Genomic DNA, 27,794 nt, shown 5'->3' with positions numbered 1-27,794 from the left:
AAATCATATACTATGGAGCAAAAGGTCATCTGTCCTATACCCGCCATATAGTAATGAAATGAAAGCAGGATGACCCATATAAATTTTCTAATCTGGAAAGGGAAAGAGTAGAAACTACATACCAGTCACTGGTCCTTCGCAATTCTAAACTTTTTCTGGGCAAATATCTTGTTTTCCCTACTCTGGAGGGAATGTTCTTTGATTAGACTTTAGTTTTGCTCCCTGGGAATGGCTCCTAGTCCCTTGTTCTCCATGGCTCTTGGGTCAGCTTTCAGGCATATTGTTTCTTTTCCACCCTTGTTGGATATTTCTGAAGAAAATATTGGAAATATTCCCGCTTTTTGCCTATAAAATATTGGAGGCACAAAGGTCTTCCTATAATTTTAAGACATTTGTCTACAGTCTCAGTTCCTTTTAATCCATATTGACAGAACATTGCCAATCGAACTGAAATAAAAATACTGTGTATTTCCTTTGACTATGATGTGATTCTACTTCATGAACTAAAAGTCACATCTTTAATACCCTTATAAGCCTTTTCATATAGCAGAGAAGTTCTACTAGGCCCTGCCTTAGTTTTTATTTATTTATTTATTTATTTTAGTTTCAGAGGTACAGCTTAGTGATCCATCAGTTGCACATAATGCCTAGTGCTCATTACATCAAGTTCTGATTTAATTCTTTCACAGATATTTACAAAGGGCCTTATAGCCACACCTATGATTTCGTCTTTTGTTTCCAAGCTATATTTTACTTTGAGAAATTTTCTGCTCCCCAAGGAGGCTAGGGATGAAGATTAGTTTTATGTTCCCTGCCAGAAAATCAAAAACCCTCTATATTTCCTCTATGTTTGCTTATAAACTCGCTAGTTTTTTCTTTAGATCATCTCCTTCTTATAGCAGTTACCAAATGCAGCCAATAAGAGCAGTCAGCACTTTCCATGTTTTGCCTAGAAATCTCATTGCTCAAATCCAAAAGCTCATTACTACATTTCCTCTTTGCTTAGTTACAATAGGTGACGGACTTACCAATTGTCTCACTACTGTATGAAATACATTGCCATTTTTCTCATCTCCTTTTAAAGTTTTCTCACCATTCCAGCTTCTGTAGGCTGCTCTGACCCAAAGCCAATGTCACATATGCTATGTTTTAGTAACGCAGAGCCCAAATGCAACACCACATTCTTTGTCAGCTTACTATGGTGTATCACAAACCACTGCAAGGCTTAGTGGCTTAAAATAACAACAATGTATTATTTCTCACCAGTCTATGGATTGGTAAAAGATTTTGCAGATCTGAGCTAAGCTCAATGCCTCAGTGCTCTTATATCTATGGTGAGCTGGAGAATCAGCGAGGACCTGCCTGACCCAGAGTGGCCTTCGCTGGAAATCTCAGCCCTCCTCCAAATATTTCTTACATTGAATTTTTTAAGTGCATACATGGAATTTCATGCTTAAGACCATTCAGAGCCTGTATATGAGCTCAGCAGAGAAGGGTACTACTGTCAGTTAGTGGTTTTAGCCACGAGTGAGAGGAATAGAAGAGATAATGTGCCCTGTAATGTGCCTTGATTTCTGTCTTGATCCCCGAGGTCTTCAACAGTACAGATCAGATCTCATTTATTATATTCATGCAGTATGACAGCCGATGCATATTAGATGCTTAACGAATATGTAGAATGAGTAATTGAGTGAATAAATGGAAAAAGAAGATGCCCGTATAGGGATGCAACATAGACTAGGTATTAACCAAGTATTATTCTATCTGTTCAGATGTTTTTCTCTCCATTTCTTAAGCCCACCCTGTAAAACACTCATCCTGTTATGTTTTTCCTCTAATACTAGGTAGACATATTTGCCTTTTCCTGTGACCTCTGTAGATGAAGGTTCTTCTCATGTCTACATGACAAAATGCATCAGTGTCCACTTGCTTCCAAATCACGTTTAGTAAATTTGTTAAATAAGTGAATTAAGTAAATGAATGAGTGAATAAATGAACCAGACTTACACCATCCAAGGGCAATGACTTTCTCTAACTTGTTTATCCTGAACCATTGTATCAGTGTCCCCTATATGGCAGGCACTTAATATTTATTGAATTAGAAGTGAATAAATGAATGAGTTAGTGAATGAATTGAAACTAAATCTGAATTCATTATTTCTATTTCATTTCTATTTTCCAGTCTACATTATATTAGGAAATTCTTTTGTGATTAGTTCTAATAGTAATTTTTTTTAAAATAGCCCAGGAACTCAATTCTATTATTATCCTAGTTTTCATTCTTGCTCAAAGACCTTTTCCCAGACAGTGAGAATGAGAAATTGTGCACTATGCTCACCAGGAGCTTCATTTTCAAAGTGAAATATTTCAGAGTTCCTTACAGGACAAATAGGATGTTGGAATCTTTTCAGGCCAAATGGGGTAGAAAGGACTAGAATCTGTGTCCTGAGTGGAGTAACTCGGGAGACCTCAAAAATCTTTTCCTTGACCCTGAATGTCTTCCTTCCTGCTGAAACGTATTCCCTACACTTGAGAGACTTGGGGGTTTAAAGCCATGGTTGTTGGACTTTATTGTCTGACTGAATTCCACTTCCCACTCTCCAAACACTCTACTTTGGGTAGCCTGGAGGACGTCGCAGGAAACTATTTTATCAATCGCTTCACACTCATGATTCTGATATTGGTGGTCGATCACACTTTTAGAAACACTTTTTGTCTGTGTCTATTTACATGTACGTGTGTGTATGTGTGTGTGCAGAATGCAAGACAAAATGCAGTAAGGTGCTATAAATGCTATGGTAAGTGTCTGTGTAGGATCCAGTGGGAACAGAAAAAAGGAAATTATCACCCTTTGCTAGAAGTCTCTAGACCCTTGTTTGGAATCTTGGCTGGGTGAACATTTTCTCTTTTGCAGTAACTTATAACTGTTTTAGGATCTATGGAGGGAACCCAAAGGACTAAGACATACATGGAAGTTGGCAAGGCTACTTCTTCCCTAGAAAATCCCAGAGGGTGCCCATCATGTGTTATATATTTCTGAGAACCCTCCCACTAGCCTTGCTGATGGTGGTAATCATCATCACCATTGGTGATGGTAATGGTAATAATAATTATTGTTATAGTAATTATAATAATGAAAGCTCACTGTGCTGGGCATGTACCCCGGAGGTGGACAATGGAGATAAAGGGGTTACATGGGACAGATCTGTTCTGTAAGATCTCAGGAGAGCTCATTCCCAAACGAAGCAGTTAAAGCAATTTAGAAGAACAGAATTTTATCTATTAGGGTACCATATCTGATCAGGTGTCTAAACCTGAACTTGAAGGTGCATGGTTTCACTTAGAACTCTGTATTTGTCTTTCCCTCATTATCCCTGTAGGGGAGACCCATGGGAGGCAGAGGAGGAAAGGTGCTCTGTGAGTACTCGGTGATTCTAATATCACACAGCCTTGGGTAGTTGGAGATGTGTTTTATAAGCACTGTTAAGTTTGATCTCTTTTACGCCTACTGCAATTATCTGTTGGAATTTTATAGGACTGTGGACATACCAAGAGGAAGGATTTAATTGTTAAGTACTTTCAGCCTAATTGGTTCTCAATTGGAAGGGAAGCCTTGGGTTTGGAAACATGCCACATGTTAGCAGAGCATGTCGGTTCATTGCCCACCTGTGGAGTTAACAGATACAAGAGAACATTCTGACTTGGCATCATTTTTGGCATCTAGTTGGCATATCTGTCTTCAGGGCGGCTCCTAGGGCTTTGTATTTGCCAGATGTACCTATGTTGGGCACAGACAGAGACTTTTGCCAAGTCTCTTAGATACCTAGGCTAGGGTCCTAACTGTGGCAAATATTATGGGCAGGATGGAGTGCTGTAGCTATATTGCTATTCCCCGTGGAAATCCATGCCTGGGAAATTAAATGCTAATCAATCTAGTTTACAACATATATTTCACTGTATCTTTTCTCATAATCAGTCCAACCGATGAGCCAGTTATTTGTGTTGCTAAATGCAAAATCCCCACTTACGGAAAGAAACCAAGATCCAGAGAAAAAGAAATGATTAAATAAATTATTTATCCTTATGATATTTTGTGCACAATCATTATAGTAACAATTTTGAATATTATTTTGTAATATGAAAGATTGCTCACAATAGGTTGTTAGATAATAATAGCCCTGGCATTTAGCTTTTTTTCAGAAAAGAAAGTCAATAAAATAAATCCCACAAATCTTAATATACATTAAGTGCAAAGATTCTGGGATGAAACACCTTTGTCAAAGTTACCTAAGTGCTGCATAGTTTTGGAAAATGTCACTTAATCTTAGGAAGACTATTCTTCAATTCATAAAATGGGAATAATATCATGGTGCTCATCCACAGAGTAGTTTGCAGCTGTCCGGACATACTGATATATGTGAAATGCTAAATTCATTGCCTGGTATATAGTAAAAACTCAATGAATGCCATGTATACACATCAATACAAATACACACATACGTACATAGACAAACATGCTTTTATATACCTTCTCAGGTTTTCATTCTTGGTTATCAGCTCTTCCTTGCCCTACAGCCTCCTGCTATGAGTGCTAAGCTATGAGAAGTGGGAAGGGATCATCTGGAATTGCACTACAGTACTGTAGTCGCTACCCATGCACAAGTAGCCACGGAGTACTTGAGATACGGCTAGCCCAAGCTGAGATAGATGTCCTATAAGGGCAAAATCCACACTGGATTTTGAAGATTGTGGAAAAAACATTTTGAAGATTGTGGGAAAAAGAGTGTAAAGCATCTCGGTAATTTTCAATAACTGCTTACATGCTTAGAAGATATTCCTGATATAGTAAACGGTTAAGTATGTTATTAAATTAACTAATTACACCACTTTGGTAAACTCAAAGGCAACTATACAGACCCCCTATGACAACACGGATGGAATATTCTTCCCAAAATAATTATATTTCAAGCCACTCTTCTACTTCCTAGTCCTGCGCTTTCGGTTGTATATGCCTGACATTTCTGTTTGGATCCCACTGTCACCTTAAGCTCACCATGCCCTAAACCATATTTCCATTTTCTTCTCAACCGTATCCTATTTCTGACTTTCCTATTTCTGTTCTATTCTTACCGCTCTCACGACCTCACCTCCACTTGTCTGAATCATGTCAATAGACTTTCATCTGGGAGATTTTTATTACTTGACTCCTTTCAATCCCATTCTGCTTACCAAATCCAGATTCATCTTGCTAAAACATCACTTTAAAAAAAAATATAGCCTTCCTTTAAAAAACTTTCAACGATACCCATTTGCCTAGAACACCCACACTATGTGGCTATGTGGCTTGGTATTATTCTGGTCTTCTTTCTAATTTATTGGTCCAGATTTCTATTCTAGAAAATACTAATTATTCTCTATCCTTCAAACACAACTTCTGAGGATTATAGAAATGAGCTTAGGTAGCTTGTATACAGGAAAAGGAGTAGGTTTTGCAAGTTGGTGGCATTGGAGGAAGAAGAGATTTCATGGGGGCATGTGGAAGTTGATATGCCTTTTAGATAAATTAAAATTTCCTTCTTAACTTATAAGAAGAGGATCTCATATTTGGAATAGGAGGAAGGTATAGAAAAAGGGAATGGGGGGTCATTCAACAATTTCTCAGGCTGTGAGCTTCTCATTGTACTACAGAATGTGCTAGTTGTACAAAGGTGATGCTTCAGATTTGCAGTTATTTCGTCAACTATTCTGGGTTATTTTTCCAGGAAAGAGGGAGGTTTTGGAGTCTACCTTCAAAGTGTACATTTCTGTAAGTTTAATAAGATGAACATGGAACTTCCCCTGGCCCCAGATGTATTAATATTTCCCAGGCCTTGAGCTTGTGGCATTCTTTATGATTTCCAAATAGCTTTGTGGTCATTAGTTCATGGAATTGTCTCAGACCATGAGATTGACACATGGCAGGCAGCATTATTGCCATTTTGGAGAAAACCTGTATATAGAATTTAGCTGACTTACTCAGGGGCACAAACCTACATTTTGATATTAAACTCCATTGTTTTGCATTTGGAAAATGCGAAAATCGCCTATCACCTGAACTGTCCAGTCTTGACCTGTAAAGAAGTAGATTTTTCCTGGTTTATCTATAAGAATTAGTTTTTTACTTGCAGAGGTGAGTTTCCCCTGGGAAATCCGTGGCAAAGTTTTCATTATGTACACTATTCAATTATTATTTACCTTGGTTTTTGGTTGAGAGAAAAAATAATATCCTGCTAATTCTTACCTTTACAATTCAAAGAAGTTTGACATATGCAGTAATCCAACCTTCGTTTCTAAATGTTTATTTTTTATTACAAAAGTAATGAATGTTCATTATAGTAATATTAGAAAATGCAGAAATATGAAAAAATAGAACTTATTTTTATTTTTTATTGAAGTGCAATTTGCACATAGTAAAATGCACGGATCTTAAGTGTACAGTTTGATTAGTTTTGAACAGTGTTCACACCTGTGTGACCCACGCCCAAGTCAAGATATAAAACATTTTTATCACCTGGCAAGCTCCCCGATATCCCTTTCCTATCTATCTCCGTGGCCTCCTTCCCTACCTGAGGCAACTTGTTCTGTTATCTATCAGGAAGAGAAAATTCAAAGCAAAACAAAAGAACACATAGGTCCTACCACTTACTGACAATCACAGCTTAATGCATCAGCAGCTTCGACACCACTGACAATTTCCTTTGTAATAGCCCACAGCGTGGCTTGACTTCCGAGGTGTGGCACTGCCATTACTCCTCTCACCTGACTAGCTGCTGCTTACTTCTCGGTTTCTATTCCCTTCTTCTCATCTTCCTAATCTCTATTTGAACTGGGTCGGTGCTTGGCTCTCTTCTACTCCTTATCTGCACACTCTTCCTAGTGATTTCATCAAGTCACATGGATTTCGGCATCATTTTTCCCTAAAAAAGGGTGGTTTCTAAATTTACATCCATAAATCTGACCTGTCCCTTGAACTTGAGTTCTATATCCTACTGTCTAGAACATTCTCACACCAGGGTCTGATATCTCAAAGATAACATCGCCCAAGTCAAAGCCTTGATGTGCACTTTCCAGCCTGCTCCTCCCCAGTGTCTCCATCTCAGAAAATGGAAACTCCAGTGGCTTGAGCCAAAAGGCTGGAGGGCATTCTTAACTCAACTCTTTCTTTCATGCCATATAATAAATCTGTTAGGAAATCCTGTCAGCTGTACTTCAGAATATGTGAGGGAATCTGACAGATGCTTAACATTTCCCACACTAACACCTGAATCCAATCCACCCCCAACACTGTTCCTCTGGACTAATGCAGTCATTTTTTAAGTGGTTGACCTATCAGCCTGTAATCTAGTCTCCAACCAGCAGGTAGACACAGTCTTTTAAAATATAGAAGACTTTCCCCAAGCTGCCATCATTCTTTATATTTAATTTTAGATTTTGCTTTTTTTAATCACTCAATGCCATAATAGATTTTTTTCACATCATTACAGTTTATAAACATAATTTTCAATGACTGCATTATTATTGAATGGTGATATACCATTATTTACTTATGCATCTCCTCATCATTGGACATTTTGACTGTTATTTTATTTTTAAAGATTATTTATTTATTTATTAGAGAGAGAGAGAGATTAAGAGTGACAGAGCATGAGCAGGAGGAAAGGAGGGGCAGAGAGATAAGCAGACTCTGTGCTGAGCACAGAGCCCAATGGGCTCCATCCCAGGACCCTGGGATTATGACATGAGCCAACATCAAGAGCCTGATGCTCAAATGACTGAGCCACCCAGGCATCCCTTGACTGTTATTTTAACTATTGTTAGTAACCTTTCAGGCGATATCTTGGTACTCAAAGTCATTCATTCCTCATAGTTACAACACTGGATAGATACCCAGGAATTGCTAGGCTAAAGACTACAAACATTTTGAGGCTGTACCTACATATTGCCTAGTTGCTTTTCAAAGGAATAGACCAGTACTTCCACTGGTAGTACTAACAATAAAGAGATTTTTTTCCCTAAATTTATTAACAACTTTATAGAGGATGTAAATGAAAGATCAGTATAATGTGGCTTGTATTTATTGGAGTTTAGCAAAATAGTTTATGTAAATTAGTTCAGAATTTATTTGCTATTACTAATTTTAAGTCAGTGCAGATAGTACTACTCTACTGTATGCCCGCAGAATTAGGATGCCAGGTAATGAAGCTGTTTTAGATCACCAGTCTCAGAAAAAAAGACATGGGTTTGATTAATGACTTAATCACTTAGTAGCCATGAATTTGGACAAGTTGCTTAACACCTTTGAGCCTCAGTGCTCTCATCACAAAATAGGGATAATAAAATCTGCCTTGCAGAAGTGTTGTGAAGATTAAGTAAGGTAATGTACATAAATCACTTAGCATGAGGGTGACACTCATAAATGTTAGTTCCCATCATCCCTTCCAAACTGAACTCCTTCTCTAGGTTAAGATTCCCACCCTAGCACTAGCATATGTGGACATGAATTGCAAGCAAGGCATTTCTCCTGTGATTTACCGGACTTGCTGAACTCCTAAGAATAAAAGGGAAATCATATATGCTTTTTTTTTTTTTTAAATAAGAATGGACAAGCCAGGGAGAGTTGGAGATTTACTCAGAGCAGATTTACTCAGAGCATGAGATTTACTCATGCCAGGATGTGAGCAGCATCAGGTGGGATTGTCATACTTAGACCAGGACTGAGGAACTGGGCTGTATCCTGATCTTGAAGGGATAAGGTTAGAAATGTGATGGGACGACCAGGCAAAACAAAGCTGAGGTGTAGAACTGTGGTGGCCCCAGCGATCAGGACCAAGTGGGAAGTAGTGTCTGAGGCTGGCCAAGATGGATGTGGTTCCTGGTGTTTAGGAACAAATGAGGTGGTAGGAATCCTGGGAGTGAACCCTAAGTCCAACATTAGAACTCTCTTTTAAAAACTTATCCTTTGAAGTTATTTTTTTAAATAAGAAATTTATTTTTTATTGGTGTTCAATTTGCCAACATACAGAATTATTTTTAATTTGTAGAAAAGTTATTAGTAAAAAATACTTCTGTAGACCCTTTTTCACACTCACCAACTTTGAACAATTTTGTCATATTTGCTTTATCATCTATATAGCATCTCTTCACGTCTTAATTATTTAGTGCCTGTTTCCTAAAAACAAAGATTTCTCTTACATAATCATAGTATAGTTATCAAATTCAGGAAACTGAACATTAATACAATACATTTCAACTTCATTTGTTGGCTCAATAATGTCTTTTATAGAATTTTCCCCCGTTATATGATCCCCAGCATAGGATCATGTACTGCATGTAGTTCCCATGTCCCTTTAGTCTCCTTTAATCTGGAATGTATCTCAGCCTTTCTTTGTTTTCACATGACATTGACATTTTTGAAAATTACAGGCCAGTTATTTTATACTATGTCTTTCAATATGTCATGTTTTGAATTTGCTTCTGAACCACCAACTTCTTGCTGGATATTGATGTTAGGCTCCCCTTCCAGATGGGAACTAGGATCGAGGATTCTAGGTATAGCAGGACATAGGGAGCATTTGTGCCTGTAGAGAAGCAGCAGCCATTGAACACAGGTTAGGCCATTTGAGTGGGGCAGTGCTGGGTTGTAAGCCTGAATCATAAGACCAGAGGGATCTTGAAGGGTCACCAAGTCCATCTGCTTAGCCTTCAGCAGAAACACATTTCCACTCACCCAAGACACAGCAGCCTATTTTTAAAGCACTCCAGGGAAAGTAATTCTGTGTGTGCATCTTGTTAACCCACACGGTGCCGCTTGCCCTTGCTACGGGAAGCCTTCCCTGTAACTCAACTTTTTTGTCAGGAGCAAGTCTTATGCTTTTTTTTCTCATCCTGTTTTCAGGAAGGACTCACAGTAGGTCATAGGCCCTTTATTATGTTTAGAGAATGTATTTTATCAATTAACTCTCAGGTTTGTTTCTTTAGTCCAACCTAAAAAGCCAAAGAAAAAGAATTTGACTTATACCAATGTAAAATATTGTTGTAATAGCAATTATGGTACATAACATTACATTATCATGCCAATAACTGCACACCATCATGACAATAACACATTTCATTTCATCATTGGATTTATTTATCAGTGATCTGTCTACCAAGAGGACACTTTAGAGTATCTTTTCTATTCACCTTTTTCTTTTTTTATTATAAAATAATAACATTTATTATAAAATGTGAATTCAAACATTACAGAAGAATGAAAGAAAAGAGGTAAAATTCCTCTCCTTTTTCTTTCCTCATCCTCAATCATGTTCCTAAAACTTTTATTTCTACTTTTTATATCTGGAGTGTCAGATTTTTTTTACACATGTATAAGCATATATGCATGCACACATGCACACACTCTCTTTTTAAAAGACAAAAATGGGATCATATATATATTTCAATTTGATATTTTCTCAATATAAAAATAATAAGTGTTCTTTTGGAAAATCTACAAATAACATAAAAGAAATATTTTTAAATCACTTATAATTGCTCTGTCACTTTTGTAATTGCTTGAATATTTTCTCAGAATTTTTTCCTATGCATGTGTGTTATTATTTATCCTGCTTTCCAATGTTGTTCTTTTTCTTGATTGACTTTGAGCATCTCAGGCTGCTTAACGTTTGTTATTCTTCTTAATTTGCATGTAGTTGACTCCTGGGGTTTGACGACAAAAGGCAGTGGAAGAAGGCTCAGAGGACAGCAGGCTGGAAAAAAGAGTCAGCTGATCAGGCAAAGCAGAAACATTTCCAAGAGTTGCAGCAGCCTTGTAACTATCCTGTTTCCTCAGTTTTTCTCACTTTCCTCGCAGAACAGGGTTTTGCCCTGGGTCCTCTCTGGGGATTGCTCTGATCGCTCTTCTTAGCCCTGAAGAGTCCCTCATTAGACGCCATCTGTGGGGAAGGGCCCCGGAGAGCTGTCTGAGTGTGGACAGGTATTGGCTCCATTCTCTTTAGCCATAGGCAGGGTTACTGCGGCGTTCACAGGTCCCCGGTAACTGCACCCACGTTCAGTTAGCCTCCTGTGTTCCTTTAAGGCAATCCTCAAGAACTTCATTTGTGAAAAATGAACAAATATTTGTTGACTGCTCATTACGTGCCAGGTATTGTTGTAGGTGCCTAGGATACATTCCTGAGCAAAAAATACCACAATCTTGCTCTCCACGGATCTTGTATTCCAGTGGGTGCTCTGAGTGAGAAATTGTGATACCGGGGCCAAGACTATTGTGGCCCATCAGAAACCAGCAGTCTTCCCAACCTTCCTCTCTAGGGTTAACATCTGTAACTTCCACCCGTCCCATCTGGCTCATTCTCTCCTTTGCCCTTGTATTCTACGGTTTCCAACTTTGTGTCTAAACCTACCTTAGTTACAACAGGTCTCGCGTTTATAAAATATTTCCTTCCCCAGTATTCTCAACCCTTATATGAAAGTTCCTATGACCCAGTAACCCAAGTGTACATTTGCATTTGATAAAGCCAACCAGCTTCTCCTTTTAATCACTTAATGGAAGAGCTTTGGGTCATTGAAAATACACATGTAATATAACTGCTTGTGACAAGCAGAAATTAAGATCACGACACAATGAGAAAATAATCCTTGTGCCTGTGGAATTAAAGTGAATTTGTGGGAGTGGGGGTGGGGGTGGCTAAAACCATTAGAAGTAAAATTCTTTAAAACAAGGAGCCTCTAGAAACGAATGTGGAGAATAAACTTTAGTTCTCTTTGGAATTGTCCGAGATGCCCTGTGCTTGTTTGTGCTATTTGTATTTCCTTTCTTCTGTGTGGTTTCTGGGATCATTGTGCTATTTTAGCTCTTACTTAGCCATACTCCCTGTTGAGATGCTAAAATATCCTGAAAGTGGCGGTGCTGAATTTTTTCATGCCCAGGAGGTGGATAGCGCAGGGTTGATTTGTAATGACACTTTACTGTAGAGTAAATTTTTAGCAGTAATGATATTTTGGGCTGCTTGATCCCACCAGATTTGGAGAAGTTTGAATTACCTTAAATAACTAGAACATAGACACTCCTATGTTACCCCTGAGACACGCTCACTGAAGCATGGAAATTAATTCAGATATGCATCCAAGTTTTACTGAATTTTAATGTAAGGGTTTATAGAACTATTTACTGATATTTGGGAAATGAAAGTTATTGAGGAAAATCTGATTGAAGGTACCAACAAGAACAACTCCATAGCTTAATGTTTCTGAGCTTCTCGTCTTGGTTAAGGAAACTGTAACAGGTGAGCAGTGACTTTTTACATTTTTTATCTTCCCACTGAGACATGAGATCAGGTTCCCCTCTCGGAGCCATAGGCCAGCATGTGACGTCTTTGGCCGACAGAAAAGAGTGGAGCTGATGATACTCCAGCTCTAGCTACTATGCTTAAGTGGCCCGTCATTTTTGCTTCTTGTTGTGGAGGCCTGTGCTGCTGTGTAAGAAGTTGACTACCCCCCTAGAGGGACAAAGTAGAGGGGCTCTGACAGCATGGACAGGGAGGGGAGCCCAGCTGAGACACTGTCCGCAGTTCCTGCAAAGGCCCAGGTGAAGGAGCCAAGAAGTTAGTTTGAAAACGGATCCTCTGGCCCCGTTCACCCCAGCTGATGCCATGTGGCTTAGAGATAAACCAGCCAGCTGAGCCCTTCCCAAATTCCTGATCCTCAAAAATGAAATGGCTGTTTTCAGCCCCTAAGTTTTGAGCAGTAATAGAGGAAAGGAACAAAAACCTTTTGTCGGAATTCAGGGTTTCACTCTATAGAAATGAAGTTTTATTTGTTCATCTATTTATCCACTAACATTTATCAAGAGTTCATTATATCTGTGATGGCATTGGGCCAAGTCCACAGGGAAATTCTAACAGTTTTAGCCTCAGAGTATTAAGCTTACTCTTCAGGAAGTGCGAGTTCTCTTTTACATTTTCCCTTTATTTCAAACACACTGAGCACTTGTCATGTTCCAGGCACTGTATAAAGTATTGATGAAGCAATAGTGACTAAAACAATATAGTCTATGTGCTCATGAGGCTTATTTACAATGGAGAAATACAAAAACAAAAGAGCAAACAAAGAAAAACTTTTTTTCCAGTCTGTAAAATAGGACAATAATAGAACCTGAAAATCAAATAATATGATGACTCTGAAAGCCTTCTAATTATGCTCTCTAAAAATAGGAGCTTTTATTGAGTCTTGGTAGTAGTAGCAATAGCAGAAGAACAAAGAGACAAAGCAGATATTTTAACACTCAGAACAAAATAAGTATATGTCCTAAGTGACCACCTATCAGCGAAATTATTATTTTTAAAGCATTTTTTAAAAAATACTTATTCCTGAGAAACACAGAGAGAGAGAGGGGCAGACACAGGCAGAGGGAGAAGCAGGCTCCATGCAGGGAGCCTGACGTGGGACTCAATCCTGGGTCTCCAGGACCACAACCTGGGCCAATGGGGGTGCTAAACCACTGAGCCACCTGGTCTGTCCAGGAATTATTAATCTAGTTTTGTTGAGCCCCTTCTTGGACTTCAGTAATCCAAAGAACTTCTGAAATTATACAGAAGATGTGTGGATATGTATATGCACATTATCCTTTGGATCAGAAACCCAATGTGTTTGTTAGATTTTCAAAGTTGTTAGTGATCTGGCCAGTAAAAAAAAACAAAAACAAAAACAAAAACAAAAACAAAACAAAACAAAAAAAACACTGATTTGGAAAATACAGGCAACTGAAATATATTAAAGCCCTTCTGGGTGCCGACCAGCCTATCCAGTATTTTTTCACATGCTAATTACACAACCCCATGAGTTGGGGACTCTAGAAATTGAGATTATAGAGGTTAAGCGACTTGTTCAAGTTTAGGATAATGGGCCTGGCATTTCATTCCAGCTCTGCTGATGCCCAGGGTCTTTCCAGCATACCCTGTTGAATATCAGAATTCTCAACTGCAAGCTCCGATAGCCAATTATGTTGGCTTAAACAAAACAGAAATGCACTGAGAAGATATTGGCACTCACAAATTTTCTGAGGTAGGAAGAATGGAAAACCAAAATCATTCCTATCATTTTGATAGGGACTCTCTGGGGACAAAATATTACCCCTTGAAAAACAAATGTCTGAGATGGAAACCCAACGTGCCAATGAGTTGGCTAGGTAGTTAAAGAAAACCCACAGAACAGATCCCATCCTCACTTTCTTCTGATCCAGCTCTCTCAAAGCAAGATTGTGTTTTTTAGAAATATTTGTAAGACATGTTTTTAAACACCTATAAGAAAAAAATGATAAAACTGCCTATATCATTGTAATCCTCAGTGCTTTATAATTTATACTGAACCCACACAAATTTTATCTGTTTATATTTTGATCCACACCACCAGTCTGTAAGGTTGATATAGAGGAAATATTTTAATCTTTATTTGATAAACAAGGAAACTGAGGCTCATAGATGCTGCTTGACCCCACAGCTCACCTGGATGGGAGGAACTCTTATCCCCCACGTCTGAGGCTTCTTTCTACTAGATGTCCTGTGGAACCCAAGTGCCTCAGCTGCCCACAGAGCCGAGGTGGCTAAGCCTTCACCAGGCCGGCCTGCCACACTGCCCCCTTCTTAGGTGGTGTAAGGAGGAGATAGTGGATTGTGTCTATCTGCAGACTGAGCATTGCTGCACAGCTGCCAAGGGATTGGCAAGTGTAGTGTTTGGTCATTAGAACCTAGCCTGACAACATGAAGGGAGGGGCTGGCATCATGATATGAATTTGTATCTAGACCTGGATGTTAGTTTCAGGTGACAGTTTTTCTAAATATATATGTCAATTATGCTGGAGTTCCAGGGGATCTTGTAGGGAATATAGAAGCTCTGAAAAACCCCTTACAGAGCTTCCACCTGTCAAGACCTCACCCCGCATGGGCAGAAGAATAACAGCATGTGTGAGTGCATGTCCCCACTGAGGAAACGGGAGAGTTTTAAAGCCACATCCAGTGAAAGTCCTCCAACCCAATGCTGCATGGTAGCCTTTGTGGGAAATGCATCCTTTGGTGTCACTGAGGTTCGCTGAAACTGGTTCGGGTTAGGTATCGGATTATTCATGTTTGTGAAGCCTCATCTTCAGTCTTGTGTGGGACTCCTCTAGTATCAAATGCAGCAATGCACAAGTGACCGCGTTTCTTTCCTTGCTTTCTTCCATCTAACAGCTGTAGCGATCACTTATTGAGGGTCTTACCACGTAGTAGGGGACTGGGGTCCATAATTTACATAATTATGCTATTTAATCTCTACCGTAACTCCATGAGGTAGTTATTATTCTAGTCATTTAACTGGTGCGGATTGCCCAGTACCTTATCCATCCCACTGGCTTAGGGAGGATCTGAACCTAGTTTGTTCTCCCCCACAAAGCCTGGAATTCTTCACACCACGGCGCAGAGAGGAGATTCTGCATGTCTTTCAAGTCAAATAATAGGAGAGTGCATGGTGTGAAGTGTTCTCTTCTTGGAAATGTTCTTCAACTGCCTAGGGCCTTGCAACAGAAAAAAATGTGTCACCACATAGAAATCCTGGAATACTATCTCACTTGGGTCCATGAGTTGATTGCCTGTGCAATGTCTTTGATGCTATTCAAAACAACATGTAACCTACATCTATCCAGAGGTGTTTCCCATCCATCTGTCTGACCATCTGTGACTAGAAAAATACATTTCTCTTTTCTTTACATCACTGTAGCTGCAGGACATTTTGGAGGATCATTGTTGAAGGAAGGAAGGGTGTCCATTAGTGGAGTAAAAAGTCAAGTGAAATGTTCAGAAATCCACTCATTTATACCGTTTCTGTTTATTTGTGTTCTCTCTAGGATTTTTATGTTCTTTCTGGATGTTTTAGCCAACGTGACATGCTTATAAACGCTCTTTCCATGATCTAAGTGCTACTGAGATACTCCTACTTTTATTCTCAACCTGTTCGTTTTCTGTCCTGTTCTTTATCTTGGTTCTTCATTCTTAATTTCTTTTTCCCTATCATGTTCTTACCAAACACCAGGAGCAAGGGAAACTCTCCCATGTACTTTGGTATTCCCTATCCAAAATAGTAATTAAATGATTAAATTGATTTTAATTAAATAATTAATATACTTTTATATAGTATGTATTAGTTGATATGTAACCATGTGTTAAGTATTTTAATATCATCTTTATTATTCACAAAGTGGACTTTTTAAAATCTCAGTTTCACAGATGAGGAAGCCAATGTCTGCTGGGGTTAAAAATCTTACCCAAATTCCCACAGGCAGAAAGTGACATCCAGGAAGAAATAGATCCAGGATTAGAACCTGTGTCTTTCTAAAGCTTATATATTCCCCACAGTGTCATATTGCTTTTTAATTTCAGGGCCAGTAAAGTTCGTAGTAATTCCTTATTTCTTATCTTATACCATTATTATTGAAGTGCTATCTCCTTTTGGAATCAAGTTGTTCCTATGATCAATTTTAGGAATTGGGAAATTGTATAGGTTGAAAGATCCCATAAATGAATGTTACCCTCTAAAGAGAAAAGCTCTTTAAAGCTGTTGGAATCTGGGCTGAAATAACCAATTTCTATCTATGCTCATGTTAGAAAGGTTTAACCTAGAATAGCTTTTTGAGTGAAGTCATTGACCTCATTTTTCTTCTTCCCCTAAACAGAACCAGTTGGAGATAAGTATATGTTTATCTCTTGTCATTTATTCTTGGTGTCCATAATGGTTTTATAGATTAGCTGTTTCATGTCCTTATGTGTATATAGAGAAGTTTTCTTTGGTTTCTGTTGGTGTTAATTTCCAGATACCACAATTTCTTACTGGCATAGCAAAGACCAATGAAATTCTCTCCGATACCATGGAGAGATTTATTTATGTGTCATTGAGTGGTTTTTCAGTGGGCCTTGGAAATGGCAAATATATTTTGCCATCATATGAAAAGTTCAAATGAGCACATTTTAGCCCCATTATCAATACATGTACAATTAACTGGGCATTTACTTTTCCCTTGGCAATGACATTACATGGTGTTGTTTGGGGAGTGATTAGTCACTAACCCATCTAACAAATAGTGGAGTATCTATTATATGGGAATTGTGATCGGTGTTGTTTCTAGTTCTCAAGGAGCTCAGGGTCTAGGATGGAAAGATAGATCAAAAGATAAATTACACAGAGCCATGGAACATGGAGATGTGTTTACAGTACTGCGGTCACGTAGAGGAGTAGGAGGCTAAGTGTTTAGTAGGAGACAATCTTCCCACTAAATAAAGGGGACTAGATTTCTCAGTTAAAGGGTAGAGCAGACATGAAAGTAGAAGTATCAAAAAATATTTGGATCAACTGGAACATTTGAGAGTAACTAGCTTTTTGAGTAGAATGGTAGAGATAGTGGGAGAGGAGACAGCTTGGGGCCAGAAGAAGTCATCAAGGGCCTGGTGTGCTGAAGTTGGGAATTTGGAGTTAAAGAAGCCAACCTGGAAAGACCATTTTCTTTTTTCCTCCAAGACGGGGGACATATAATACCAAAGAAATATTTCCTAACTCTGGTCAATCAGGAAGGGCAGCAGAGGAGATAGGATAGTCACCATTAAATAATACAAAGAGAAAACCAATTCCATTTATTTCCCCCTAGTTTTGATTAGCATTTTGCTTCTCTGATTGAAGTGAATTCATTTAAACAATTGCAAAGTGGGGCTTTGGATCAATGTTTTCTAGAAGGAAGATGGGAATCCCTGGCATTTTCTTCTTTATGTTTTGTTTTTATTGAATAATTTACTAGCTATTTACCAGGAGGAACACAACTATATCCATCTCCAGAATTTCCTAAGGGATTGCATCCTTGGCTTTCATTCACTTTAGCAACCTTATTAAGGATTTCATGAGGGTTTTTCTTCTTTCTTTTTTCACATAGTCTTGAGAGAGGAGGGAAATCCTATTTGTTATACAATAACTCATTGCATAATGGGTCATTGCGTATTTCTGCTAAGACAGGGGCCAAGGGAACTTGGAAAGAAACAAAAAAAATGGAATCAAATGTGATGTGTCAGTGGAAAAGAGGGAAGCACAGGAGCACAAAAGGAGGAGAAGTGGGACAACTATTTTTGCTTTCTACATTTCATTAGTTATTAAAGTGTTAATGGGATACAATTTTCAAGAGAGTACAGAATTAGAAATTTTAAAACATATAAACAATAATAAATAAATAAGCAACTAACTAAATAAATAAATAAAGTAAGAGCCATCTTTTAGAAAATAAATCTCTTTAGATGTGATTCAGTACATTCAATTCAACAGATATTTGTTGAACTTTGCCTGTTTGTCCTTGAGGATTTCGGCATCTCCTGGAAGGGGTTGGGCATGTGAATCACTAGCTATGATACCATATTGTAAATTAGAAAGATGTATAAGTTGCTATGGATACACAAGACAAGGACACTTCGTTTTCCCTGTTAAGGCTGGGGAAGGGTTTGACGTAGAAATACTCCCTTCTGTATTTAAACTCACACTTGAAGGATGAACTGGAATTTTCCAGGAATGAAGAAAGGGTGTTATGGGAAGAGGGAACAGTATGAATAAAAGCTTGAAGAAGGAGGCAAATAGCAAGCTGTGGAAATTGTTCAACTTCTTGTGGTCATGAAATCTAGGATGTGTAGCAAGGAGAGGCCTGGGGGAAGATTGAGAGGAAGAGTACCAGTTAGAATTCTCTGGTCACAAGCAACAGAAGCTAATGAAATAACTCATACCAGACACACACATGGACACTCAGATGGCACCTCCCCCAACACACACATATGCACACCCACTGTCACTGTCAGTGCTGGTCTCTTCTGGCAGGTTCATAAGGTGAATCATTTTCCGTGGTTTCTCTTGAACATCAGACTTCAGTGAGACAGCATCTGACTTGTACAACCGAGACATCTCTTGGCTCAGACAGAGCAGAACCCCTTGATAGAGAGTTCTACCAAGTTGTCATAATGGCAGAAAGAATCCTAGTCTCCGTGGTTGCTATTACCCAATTGATGGGAACAGACACTGGCCAGAAAAGTGACAAATATCCTTTGAAAGTAAGATGGGGCCAATTTGTAAAAGATATTACATGTCAGAGGAGAATATCAAAGCATAATTTAGGGGAAGAATCAACAAGGCTTCATGGTCCATTGTCTGTTGGGGAAATGGTAAGGGAGGAATCAAAGAAGACAGATGAGTTTTGCTGCAGATGAATTCATGGATATCAAAAAATTTATTGGGACAAGTGTTATAGGTAGATGGCAAGTCTATTTTGAGAAGCCTGATAGATATGCAGTGTGAAGATGTACCATGATGTGGAAAAATATTTTTTGATTATGTATTTCATAACTACCTATGATAAATCTGAAAATTTCTGGAACAAATCCATGGAGTTTAATTAAACACGTGATAATCCGTTCATGTCTTATCCAAAAATTACTGGTTGATGGCCTCTCTGAGTTAGAACACCACCCAAAACTAGGGAGGAGGTTAAAAAACAAAAACAAAAAAACCAGACGTCTGAAGAATCAAACGATGTTAGCAGCCCCATATTACTAAAACATTTTAATCACAAGAAATTGCCTCAAGGGCTTCTCTCAGAGACAATTAATTTTACTTCAGAAACAATTAACATGATTATAAGTATCTGCTTTCATAGCCTATAGAAGACTAGGATCAGCAAATTGTAAGTGAATGTGAATGTGAGACACACTGATTGCTTAAAATGATAACCTGATATTAAAGACACAGAAAACAGAAGTTTCAAATATTGAACGCTCTAATGCGTGAGTCTGGGACCATAGAGCACGGAGGAGAACATTCTTATGCTGATAAATAATCCATGTGGCATTATATCAGTCCATATAGGACAGGTTTATACTGCAGCAACAAACATTACCAACATCTTAGGGACTTAACACCACAAAAGGTGATTCCTTACACAGAGACTTCTGGTCTGGGTGGCTCCTTTGGGCTGCTAATATCCGTGTGGAGGCTCATAAACTTAGCCTACCGCATACTGGACATTGACTCTCAGCACAATCATCACTGAATTCCATGGAAAACTATCCTTAGAGGGTCTCCCTCCTGGCAATTAAGTGCTTTGCCCAAAAGTCACACACACACACACACACACACATACACACACACACACACACACCTCCCACTGGGTAGAACTAACTACGAGATTTCAAAGTGCAAGGAAAGGCAGCAAGTCATGCTTCCTTGGGCCAGAAGGAGAGCGAGACTTGATACGAGTGAACGCAGAGGGCCTTCCTGTGGTCATTCCTGTCCTACGACCTGGGGTGATCGTCTACGTTTGCAACAATGCTACAGTCATGTCACCAAAGTCCAATCATATTTGATTATATTTGACTTTAGAAGAAAAGAAAGAAGATAAGGCATTTAATTCATTTTATTTATGGAAAGGTGCAGAAAGCTTCAGTTCATACAACACTGTCATCACTTGTGTGTGCAAGACCGTCTAAAGTATTTTACAGAGATTTCTACCAATAATGATGAAAATAAGTAAAACAGGATTTAACCTTATAAACAGAAAGACTTCTATTGCCTCGAACAGGAGTTGGCCAACTTCTCTGGCAAGGCCAAATCCTGAATATTTTTGGCTTTATGGGTCTCTGTGTCAACTACTCAACTCTGCCACTGTAATTTGAAAGCAGTCATAGATAGTATGTAAACAAACGGGTGTGTTCCAATAATACATGATTCACGAAAAGAGCTGGCAGGCTGGATTTGACGCCAGGGCCATAGTTTATCATCATCTCATCATGAAAATTTACTTGTGGACATCCCTGTGGAAGCTATGGGGCTCCCCAGGGTACTCTTTGAAAATTATGAAATGTGGATCCTTTCTGAATCTACCTTTCTGCTCTAGCCAGATTGGAGTACTTTCTATTCCTTAAATGCTACCTCACGCCTATGCTTCTATTTACATTCTTCCCCCTTAGGAATGCCGTCTCCTCCTAAGTTTGACTTCTCTCTCTCGGGACCCGACCCGGTCAAGTTCTGCTTTCTCTGTGAGGCTTCCCCACAAGGGTTCAATCACCAGTGAGAACTATTTCCTCTGAAGTCCAATCTGGTCAGTGTTTCTGCAGATATATCCTCATTTCCTACTGGATTTTGAGTTCCCTTGAAGGCAAGACATATGTCCCTGATTTAATTTCATGCCCTAAAAAATAAAAATAATAATAATAGTAGTAATAATAATAATAATAATAATAATAATAATTTCGTGCTCTGACATAAAACATAGCTTTCAACCTTCTTGCTAATCAACTACCAAGCTTTCTGGAAGATTTGGCCATGTTGGTTCTATTTCTTCTCTTCTGCTTACTCACCTTCTTAATGTCATCTGCCTCCTACCTTCACCCTTACACTAATACTGCTTTTGACAACATGGACATGGAACTCTTTCTTGCTAATTTCTAACTGGCATTTTTTAAAATCAGAAATTACCCATTTTCTAATCCAAATATTTCAGGAGCATGGACACTAATGACCACTCCCCTCTGAAATACTCTTTTTACTCCCTTGGTACTGCTCTTTCCTGTTGGTCCTTTTCTTCCCTGTATTCCAGCATCTTTCTCACTCCCCTTCACGAGACCTTCTTCCCCTTCTTGTCCTTTAAATGCTGGTCCTATGCCTTCTTGTCTTTTTATCCTGTACATTCTTACTGAACAACTAACTCCTTTATCTTCAATTAAAGTCCATATACTGATGACCCCCAAATCTAGTTTTCTTGCTCAAGCCGCTCTTCTGAGCTTCACACCTATAAATTGGCTTGTGAGACATCTCTATTTGGATAACTTAGAAGCCTCTCATCCTAATCTGTCTAAGACGAAACCCTTCATCTTTCCTTTCCTACTATATTTTCTCTTTAATGAATGGCACCACCATCTACAGGCTGCCAAATCAGATACCTGGCAAAAATCCTTGTTGCTCCTGCCTCCGTTGAGATGCTTTTTTGATTTGTGTGCTTCTCTGTCCTCACCTGCATGTCCCCTGGCTCATCCTGCATCAGAGCAAGATTCTCCTAAGCGTTATCCTCACCTTTTGTCTAGTTATTTTAATCCATTCTATATATCACAACCAGAACTATCTTCTAAAATACAAATCTAATTTTCAAACATGTTCATGACACCTTGGCACTTGGTCCTATACAATCTGGCCTGACCACCTCTCAGCCTTCTCTCTTGCCACCTCACTCCTGGACGCTGATTAGCTAGTTTTCTCAACCATGCCTGGAATCCCTCCATCCCATCTTATACCTGGTTAATTCCTATTTCACTAGGAGCTTTCAGCTAGAATGTCACTTCCAAAAGGAAGTTCCTCCAACCCTGCAATGCTATGTTAGGTGACTGTGACCACCGTTAAGGACATTGTAAATGCTCCCATTCTCCTTTTGGGCACAAGGTTGGGTTGCACATTCCCACCTCTTGAAGTATGTTGCGATCACAGGTCTTGCTCCGGCCGATGAAATGTAATCAGAATTAGTGTGTGTCACCACGAGTCAGGAGCCTTTAGGAGCCAGGGTGTGATTAGCCATACTAGTTTTCTCTCTCAAGGCAATTGCCAAACTCCATCTCACCTACATATCTCCCAGTAAACTATATGCTTACTGGGGACAGGGATCACACCTGTGTTATTCATCTTTCTATCTCCAGCACCTAGGGAATGTCTGGCACTGAATAAATAAAGATAATAATAGCAAACACTTTTATAGTGCACTTGATACATATTCATTCCTTTATTGCACACAATAATCCCAGAAGGAAGGTTCTTATCCTTATTTTACTGATGAGGAAGTAGAGTGATAGGGAGTTTAAGTAACTTGGGCAAGATTACACAGCTGGGAAGTAGCAGAGCTGAGATATGAAGCCAGACACGTCTAGGTCTGGAGTCTGCACTCTCAACCACTATACTATGCATGCTTTCTTTCTAAGTAAATGCTTATGGGGTGAATGAATGGTAACTGAATGGATAAACTGGTGTTTGAGCAACTACCTGTGTTTCTGTAAATGGAGAATTTTCTCTCTCCTCCCCCTTTCCTCTGGCTCATCCAACATGCATACCCGATGAACTCGGCTCAGTCACCTCTTCAGGAAGGCTTCTTTGATCCTCTCCCATGGGAGTCAGATACCCTACTACTGGGCTGTCTCAGTCCGCCATGCATACCTCCAATATTGCACACTTGCCCCACTGAACTGTAATTATTGGTCAGTTTGTCTATCTTTCCCTTCAGACTGTGAGCTACTCAAGATGAATTACTGGGTCATATTTGTCCATGCTTAAGTAGCTACTTAGTGCTTAAAACATTACAAACGGTTCATAAATGTTGATTGAATAAATACAAGAAAAACTGAATGAGTGAGTGACTTTCTTTAGACTAAGGTTTCTCAGTAGTGGTCCCATTAACATTTTGGACTGGATAATTCTTTGTTGTGGGGCTTGTCCTGTGCATTATAAGATGTTTAGCAGCACCCGTGCTTCTACCCATCACAAGCCAGTAGCACCCACACCCCACACCCGTGACACCCACACGTGCATACAAACACACATACACATGCACACACACACACACACACACACACAATGTCTCTAGACATTGCCAAATGCTCCCTGAGGGGGCCAAATTAGCCCCACTTGGGATCCACTGTTTTCAAACATCTTTACTCAGTATTATAACTACATGAAGGGCATAATATGTTAATTTTCCATCTCTCCCCTCTTTCCTGTGTTAATTAGAGCTCTACGTAAGGAACAGAAAATCAACTAGAGCTAGATTAGATGAAAAGGTAGCAGCTTAAGGAACCCAAGAATAGGAATTTTGCTGGGCCTTGGGAAGGGCTGGGTCCAGAACACTTTCTCTGTTTGGATCAGGTTTCTACACCCGGATCCATCAACCGTAGCCAGTGTCAGAGGGCGGGTTGAGGTATGGCAGGTCCTGCAGAAACTAGATGGGGAGGGGGAGATTGCAAGACTGTTCCCTAAACAAGGCATCTGTCAGATATACTATAGGTTTCCACTAAAACCTCTTTCTAAGATAAACCCACAGAAAAAAAAAGAAAAGAAAAAACGTTTAACAAAGAGTCTGGAAACAGGATGGGTCCCTCAAATGGGGAAGACAGTCCTCTTTACTTGAATATTGGCCTAACTCATCCAACATCATTAATAAGACGAGTACAAAGACCCTGGCCAAGCTCAGCCCAGTTCTGCAGACGTGTGGTATGGATTAGCGCAGTGCCCGGGATGGGTGTAACAGCCTTGGAGGTTAACCGTCCCCAGGAGCGAGGTAATTTTGTGTTCCAAAGCCAGTGTCACCCCAACCTCACTCTCTCCGTCCAGCTAAGGTGCTGTGGCTCTCCGTGCAGTCATACGGCGCCCAGTTGTCTACATATTTGCAGCAACTCCCGAGCCTCAGTCCCCCGCAGCTATTTGCAAATTGTCACCTCTCTGTTTTGCCACAGGTTTAGTTTATCCTTGTAGGAGCTGATTTGGGGAATAAATGCCATTGGACGTGGGTGAAGCCAAAGTATCTGGGCTCAGGGGGTCAGACGCTGGCAAAGCTGAGGCTGTTCCCCGGGCGAGATGCCAGAGCTTAGTGTGCTGGGGCCGGGGTAGGCGACTCCCACAGCGGATGTACCTCCTGCCCTGGGCGTGCTTGCAACCCTTAAGTCCTTTTTTGGGGGGGAAAGTGTATATGAACTTTTTCCCTAGTGGCCTGGCCTGGAATTTCCCTTTCTCAGACTCGGCATGCTGCCTTTAAGGATCTCCCCAGATAACTTTCTGAATGGTCACCAGCGCCGGTTGGTTTTTCTAGTTCCTGCAGCAGAAGGCGGGTGGCAGAGGCGCCCGGGGGACGTCAGGCTATGGCTGGACTCCTGCTGACCCTCCTGGCTTCTTCCTCTGGTCGTGGCGAGCTCATGCAGCCAGGCAGGGAGTGGGAGGGGGAGACTGCGGAGCCTGGCTGGGGGCCACGCAAAGACTGGAGGAAAGGATTTGGGTGTTTCAGGAACACTTTTATTCTCGTGCTATACACAGACCAAGCTGGGCGGCACCGCTGTGGTCACCTGCTGCCCCAATGCCTCAGGAAGAGCTCGGCCCGCGGGCCTCTAAGAAGAGGCTCCTAACTGCCCCCCTTCCCTCTGCACATGTCTAAGCCTCCTTGGGGTCTAACGTCTTCTCAACTATCAGCCAGCATCCCAGAGGGGGCTCTGCCTCTTTGTCTGCAGGTCCTCAGTGCCCGTCAGAGGACCTGCAGCCCTCTTGTCGCCGCTCCTCCTGCTTACCGGCTGGACTTGGCTGCGCCCACTCAGGTACCTAGTGCGGTCTCTGAACCAGGTGCTAATTAGGCTCTAGGTACACAGTGGTGAAGTCAGCCCCGAAGAACTGCAGGGTGGAGGCCAGAGGAGCAAAAATAAGCAAGGACCTAAATCAGTGTTCTGGGTGCCAGACGGTATAGAGCCATCGGGAACACCTTAGTAGCATGGCCAACAAGGTTCATGGAAAGGGTGACGTTTTAGCCATGACTTTCCTTCCAAAATATATATACTTCTTTGTTGCCCTTCACCATTCTGAATGAGTGGAAATGGCTATTTTACTGCAGGACTGCCTGGTTTACAGATTGGACAGGAACCTCCCCCCTTAAATGCTTGAAATTTGAAAATCTCAGCACAAAATTTCAACGACATCCCAGCCATTTCAGCCTCATGCTGCTGATGTCCCTGTGCATCTTGACACTGATACCCCCAGATGACTCCCTTTCCAGTCACACCCCTGACTCTAATTGGCTCTTGGACAAGCCCTTGCCCTTTCTTCATCTCAATTTCTTACTATATAAAATAAGGAGATTAAGCAATATATTTTATTAGGATTTTTTTCCCATTACAAATTCCATAATTGAGATGTTCCCTCACGGGTTGAGGGTAACTTCTGAGAAAAAAAAAAAAAAAAACTCTAGGGAATCAGGATAAAAACACAATGAAAGGAGAAATGAAGAGGCAGGATCAAAACTATTGCCATGCACATCCATGAAAAAACAATCTTGTTTCCCAGAACAGCTACCAGCAGGCCAAATTTAGGACAGTGAAGCGCGTCAGGCCACCGCGTTTAGCTGGTTTATCAAATAAATGTTGATATAACATTGTCTCAGCCTAGTGTGTGTCGTCTTAAGGGACCAAGAGATTGTTCATAAATCCGTGAAGAAATGCTGTTTATACGCAAAACATTATTATTTATTAATATATGCAGACTTAATTGCCAAAACACTCAAATTTCTCTGAGTGCCCCTAGTGTAGGTTTTCTGGATGGTGAGAGAGGATTATTATGGACCTTGGCAAATAACTCCTTAAATTCCACAGTAAACAGAGGGAGCTTCGTGATAAGGGTGTTCAGACTGGCCGCAGTCTTAGCTCACAACTGGCGTTTCATTCCGTAACATTCCGGAGCTCCACCTCATGCGTCTTCTTGGTACCTTAATATCTTTTGATCAGTTAGTGTTTCCTGGTTGAAGGAAAGATTGAATCCCAACTGGCACTCACAGTTGAAGCCCTATTTCTTTTTTTAAAAATCTGATTAATTTATTTTTAGAGAGAGAGCAGGGGAGAGGCCGAGGGAGAGGGTCAAGTGGACTCCTGAGTGCAAGCCCCACGCGGGCTCCAGCCTCCAAGTCTGACATCATGACCTGAGTTGAAACCAAGAGTCGGCTGCTTAACTGACTGAGCCACGCAGGTGCCCGAGTCTCTAGTTTAACGTGTCAGAGTCAAAGACAGTTCTGGGGAATAGATAGAAAATCAGATTAAGAATTGATTTTCATTTCTGCCACTTTACAAACATAATGAATCCTTTTTGAAACCCCTAGGATCTGTTTAAAGATTTTAAAAGCATGATACAGTAAACACGGTTTCCCAAATGTATTCAGCGTATGGGTTAGCAATTTATTTAGGAATGGGGGCGTGTATGTGTGTGTGAGAGAGTGATCTTGCATTTCTAGTGGTAGGTGGCATACCTTTTTGGCATATTTACAGAACTCTTACGAGAATGTCTACACAGAATCAGCACCAAGTTTGCCATCATTATTATTATTAGAGAAAGTATTATAGTGTGCATTGATGCACTCAACATTTATGAAGTGGGGTGCGTCTAGGGCGGAAGGGAGAGGAATGGGACAGGGGAGCATAAGGCAGGCGATTTTAATTTTGTCTATAGTATTTTATTTTCTAAAAAAAAGGAGAAAAGGTCTGTAGCCTCTAGTAATACAACAACATTTGCTAATTTTGAGTGTCAGCTCATGAACATATTCTAACTTACCTGGTATACTTTATTTTTATTTGTATTTATTTTTTGTTTCCTTAGAACTGAGTAGGTAACCTTCAATATTTGTCTAAAAAAAAAATGTTTAGCTGTTGCTTTCATAGAAATCCACAATTGACAGGCTCTAGTTTTCAGCCATCTTTATATTTTAGTAGCAAAAAGCTAAGCTATGCAACCGCAAAGAGAAGCTTTTCATGGAAAAAAAAAAAAAAAACAATAATAGATGATCTTATCCTAAGAAGAGATAGCCTGCCAAGCAAAGTGGTGTACCTTTTTCTTTAATTAAAAAATTTCATGCACAAACTAAAAAATAACAAAAGCTACAAAAGAAAACAAATTAAAGAATACCCAACATCACATGCAGACTTTCTTATTAGAGAACT

The 27,794-nt window shown here is 39.9% G+C and overlaps 1 protein-coding gene and 2 long non-coding RNA genes across 7 annotated transcripts in view; 2 read left to right on the top strand and 1 right to left on the bottom strand.

Moving 5' to 3' along the window:
- The window catches only part of METTL15 (methyltransferase 15, mitochondrial 12S rRNA N4-cytidine), a 326,516-nt gene that overhangs the window by 244,203 nt on the left and 54,519 nt on the right, over positions 1-27,794 (top strand). The window lies entirely within an intron of this gene.
- On the bottom strand, positions 18,316-19,038 carry LOC144294490 (uncharacterized). Its single transcript, XR_013361850.1, has 2 exons — positions 18,872-19,038; positions 18,316-18,736 (listed from the first exon to the last, which is right to left on the bottom strand). It is a non-coding gene; the product is annotated as an uncharacterized LOC144294490 (long non-coding RNA).
- Positions 19,057-23,463, top strand: LOC144294491 (uncharacterized). Its single transcript, XR_013361851.1, has 2 exons — positions 19,057-19,136; positions 21,048-23,463. It is a non-coding gene; the product is annotated as an uncharacterized LOC144294491 (long non-coding RNA).

This window comes from Canis aureus, chromosome 23 (genome assembly GCF_053574225.1).
Source record: "Canis aureus isolate CA01 chromosome 23, VMU_Caureus_v.1.0, whole genome shotgun sequence".
NCBI classification, from domain to species: Eukaryota; Metazoa; Chordata; class Mammalia; order Carnivora; family Canidae; genus Canis; species Canis aureus.
Note: the sequence above shows the minus strand (reverse complement) of the source record. Positions and strands in the feature narration are given on the sequence as shown.